Below are 4784 nucleotides of genomic sequence, written 5' to 3'. Positions count from 1 at the left end.
GCAGGCATTCATCCTCAAGTCCCTCCTACTGCTCAAGGTTTATAAGTCCCTGTTTCACAAGAAATAAACAGGCCAGCACCATCTCTTTCATCAATAACCATCTGAGACTCATTGTTTATTCTGGGGTAAGAAGGGTTCCCCTCCTCCTTGAAGAATACACCATAGGACTCCTGGGCTTGACTGCTGGTGCAGCAGCCACAGTGGAATCACTGCAGCTACAGCTGAAGTTTGCCCCTTTATCTGTGAGAGTATGTTGCTGGCCACCATTTATCGGTGAGTCATGTCACAGAGCCCATCACTGGGGGTGTTTACACTACTGGCTGTTCATGAGGCAGATGTCTAACTCTGTCTTGAAGCCTTAAACTCTGGAATCAGCATTCAGTCTGTAACCTGATCAAGCACAGTTATTCACCTGCCATCTGCCACTAATACTACTTTACAAAAAGAATGTAACCTTCGATGCTAGAGGCTGTTTAAAAAGAGCAGTAAAACTTGTAAAGAAAATCTGCCTTCCACACTTCCAGCTAAACAGGGTAACCTGTGAGGTTCTTATTACCCAAAATGCTCAGACTTCTGCCAGAGAAAAGTATTCTCTTGGTACTGCATGCAGCAGCAGCTTATAGTGCTCAGATTTCTGCCAGAGAAGGGTGCAATTCCATCACTGTGCACAACAGCAATGGAAACAGCAGCAGCAGCAGCAGCAACAACAGGGAAAGAGGGCTGGAGAAATGGAACTACAGAAGCAGGTGTGTAGACTGTGGCAAAAGATGGCATAATTAACTGAAATGAATATTTTCAACTTTGGCCTGTTTCACTAACTTCCTTAGTGAAGGAATGTATGAAAGTAACTGCACCTGCTATTGTACATGGAGTCATTAAGTAGCATAAATATTTGAGTTTTTGAGTCCAATGATAGTAGCAAACTACTTGAAATCAGTTTAGTGGAAGAGATCTAGTCAGAAATTCATTATGATACTAAGAGAAAATGCCTACGAGGATCAAAATGTAACAGCAAATATCATCAGTAGTAACATCTGCAAAGGATACAAGTTCACCCTAAAATTTTTGAACATGGCATTATATTTGCCAGCAAAGGATCCAGCCATAGCTGTCTAGATAAAGAGCTCCCTCTCTTTCCCCTTAGAGACACTGCCAGGCCATGGTTGGAAGAAGGGCATGATTTCATATGAGAAAAAGTTTTATTTCCAGTCCTAGACAGAAGCATAGAGAAGTGAAGGGAGGACAGAGAAGAGCTGTATTTCAAATCATGCAAGACCTCACTCTCCTGTCCTTTCTCTACCATCACCTACCTTTCTCAACCAGATCAGGCAGAAGTGGCTGGATGATGCATACTAGTACTTTATATTAGCACTCACAGTGATTAATGTCTTTAGTTTAGGGTTTGCCACAAATCATTTGGAAAGGAAGTAGCTGAGCACCTACAAACAATGAAGATGAAAAGCTTACTGAGATTTAAGTATGATGGCACAGACATGTAATCTCAGAAGTCATGAAGCTGAGGCAGGCTGATTGTCAGTTTGTCTAATATATGCTACAACCAAACTACTTCCTGAGAAATATCACCCCTGAGAAAGGCAATTTCTGATTCTATGGGAACAAACAAGAATGGTTGTACACTTGTACTCCCAGCCATCCAGAGACTTGAGAGTTGAAGCCCACTGTAAAAAAAATATTTTTAGGGCAGCCAGAGCACACTGATTCAAAGGACTGGATTGGAGGGGAGGGTGAGGGAAATGTTGGGGAAGAGAAAGAGAGGAGAGGAGAAAAAAAGGAATGGAGGGGAAGGTAGGTGGGGAGGAGAAGATAGGAAGGGGCAAGATTTGAAGAAAGGCGAGGAAAGCAGTAAAAGTGAGAGGAGCAGTAGGTGGAGATGGAAGGAGAGTGGAAAAAATAAGAGAAATGAGGATAGGTGGGGAAGGGTGGAGAGAGGCGCCAAAATTAGGAGAGAGGTAGGTGGGGTAGGGGAGAGACAGGAAATAGTGTCAGAAAGGAGAAAAGCAAAGAAAAGGAAACTGGAGAGATTTGGAGTAGGGAAGAGAAGAAAGGCAAAATAAGGGAAGTGATTAGTCAAATGGGGAGAGTGGAGAAGGTGGGTAGTGAGATGATGAGGGGAGATTAGAAAAAAGGAATGGAGAGAAGTAGGAAAGGGAGGGGATTTTAAAGGAGGGGAGGAGAGAGGTTAAGAGGGGTGAGAAAGAAGGAAAGAGGGTAGGAGGGTGAGGATATTCTATGCTAAAGAGGTAGGAACGTGGGGATCAGGATAGGAGAGAGAAGGAAGGTGACTGGAGGTTAGTAATAGGAGGGAGAGATGAGATTATTGGACTGGGGAAAACAGTAGAGGAGGGAGAAATGGGAAGGGGAAAGCAAGACTGGTGATGGCAGAAGAAAATCTAAGAGCATAAGGAGAGGCATGAAAAGTGAAGGTGGGACAAGGCCTGATAAATGAATAAGACCAAGCTCAGAAAGACAAGCACTCATACCAGGGAACCTCTTCCTCTGGAACAAAAGAAAAGAGATGAGAATCCACCAGTGAGAAGTTCTGTTTAGTAGACCACAGGAACCCACGGAGAGTTCTATTTAGAAAACTACAGGAACACAGTGGGAGGGCCAAAAATTGAAGGTCATTTCACTTTCTGGAAGTTTGCACCTGCAGTTTCAGGAAGAAGAGGCTTGGAATCCAGTTAGCACAGAGATCAATCCTAGATATTACTGGGTGTTTTGGTTGGGTAAACTTCCTTAAAATGGTCACAACTTCAACTTTCCCAACCCTCCTTGTCACTCCTGTGAGAGTTCTTTAACACAGAAAGACCCCTATAGGCCTTCAGCCAGTGGAAGTGCCCATAAACAAAGCCTATCTGCTTTACTGATGGTCTCATGGAATGAGGACCTTGGTGAGATGCTGTTTGACTTAAACAACAAAAATGTAAATGTGAGGCTTTAACAGACTCTAGAGAAGGCAGTCTTGAAGATTACATGATCTGGGGCTAGGGTGGACATAAACAGAACTCTGATGCTGTATTGTCACCTAAGTGGGTCAGCCTATACTGACCTCAATTCTGTATAAGAGCTTAAGTGAGTCTGTCTGTACAAGCTTCCCCGACTTTCTGGCAGGATAAGTGGGTCTGTCTGTTCAAGCCTCCGTGCCTTTTTGTCAGGATCAGTGGATTTGTGTGGACACAGGTCTCTACCCATGTGTGGTGGCCTAAGTGGGTCTGTCTGCACAGGCCTTTGCACCTACCTGGAGGCCTAATTGAATCTGAATGTGCATAGGTCTCCACCTGTTTCCAGTGGCCTAGGCCTAAGTAGGGTTGTAGGGGCACAGGTCTGTGCTAATGTATGGCAGTCCTGGGTGGATATTCGTTTACATGCCTCTGCCCCTGTATGGTGGCTTAAGTGGGTCCATATGCACAGCCCTTGCCAAGGAAACCTAGTAAAAGACCTAAAATTAGACTTTCACACAGAGGCCTGACAAGTTTTCATTTTCTCCACATGGTTTGCCTAAAAGAGGTTGATTATCAGTACAGGAAGCCTGAAGTGTTCCTAGAAATATATCTTAGAAAGCTGAAAAAACAGGTCTTCATTAAATCCATGGTATTCTGTGCCCTGTAGTACTGTGGCTCTTACAGGCTATCATTCTGACCCTTCCAGATTTCTTCCTGTCAGGGCTCCTGCTTCAGCCCTAAGCCCAGTCCTCTTTCCTAAGTGGCAAAAGAGTAAGAGCCTCTCCAGAGCCAAACAACAACAGACAAGCAGTGAGGGCAAGGGTCTCCCAGCAGTTCAGCCCACTGCAGAGGAAGCAGCATTTCCTCCTGTTGACCAGAGTGATGGATCCAGCTTTCCTGGTGGTTCTTCTCCTCAGGAAGTGAATAGCCCTGTAATCCTTGGTGTGGGTGTGTCCTGCTCAGGCTCTAGTGTAGGTGTTAAGGGAGCTACTGTTCTTGCTGATAAGAAAAGTTTAGTTGCTACTCAGGCAGGGACCTGCATTAAGCACATACTTAAAGATCCTACTATGAGGACGGTTAATGTGCTGATAGAATTACTGCTAGAAAGTTTAATATGAAAAGGATTGTTACAAGGAGTGAAATTCTGGCAATAGTCAACAAGAAGTATAAGGAACAGTTCCTTGAGATACTCCTGAGAACTTCTGCATGCCCAGGACTAGTCTTTGTTCTTGAGTTGAAGGAAATAGATGCCAACTCCCACTCCTATTTGCTGGTGGGAAAACTGGGTGTCTCCACTGAGGGAAGTCTGAGTAGCAATTGGGGATTGCCCAGGACATGTTTTTTGATGTCCATCCTAAGTGTGATCTTCATGAAGGAGAAATGTGAGGTCCCAGAGTGCGTGTTGAAACCACCAAGACTGAACTCCTGGAAGTTTTAGCTAAAGTCAATGGCACTTTCCCTAGTGTCTTTCCTAATCTCTAGCAGATTGCTCTTAGAGATCAGGCAAGGGTACCAAAAAGAAGAGCTCAAGGTAGGGCTGGCAGTGTGTTCAAAGCCAGTGTTCATTCCAAGGTCCTACCCTACAAGTCCTCTCACATGTAATGAGTCTTTTTATGGTCTCAACCTTGTATTTGAAGAACAGTCAGCCTCTAAATTAGTGGAGAGTTCATAGAATACCAGAGGAAAACAATGTATGCATTCTTGACCTGTCATATGTTAGTAAAATGTAGGTAGTTGTGTTACATTTTGAAAGTTTAACTAAGCAGTGATTTGTGCCATACTCTTTGTTAACTGCATAAAGGGGTTGTAGTCACTTGTCAG

At 44.1% G+C, this 4784-nt stretch overlaps 1 pseudogene; it reads left to right on the top strand.

Moving 5' to 3' along the window:
• Positions 1-250: 250 nt before the first annotated feature.
• On the top strand, positions 251-4498 carry LOC129669529 (melanoma-associated antigen B4-like; annotated as a pseudogene).
• The last annotated feature ends 286 nt before the right edge of the window (positions 4499-4784 follow it).

This window comes from Psammomys obesus, unplaced genomic scaffold (assembly GCF_907164565.1).
Source record: "Psammomys obesus unplaced genomic scaffold, mPsaObe1.curated_primary_1811, whole genome shotgun sequence".
Lineage (NCBI taxonomy): Eukaryota > Metazoa > Chordata > Mammalia > Rodentia > Muridae > Psammomys > Psammomys obesus.
The sequence above is the reverse complement of the archived record's forward strand: the minus strand, read 5'-3'. Positions and strand labels throughout refer to the sequence as shown.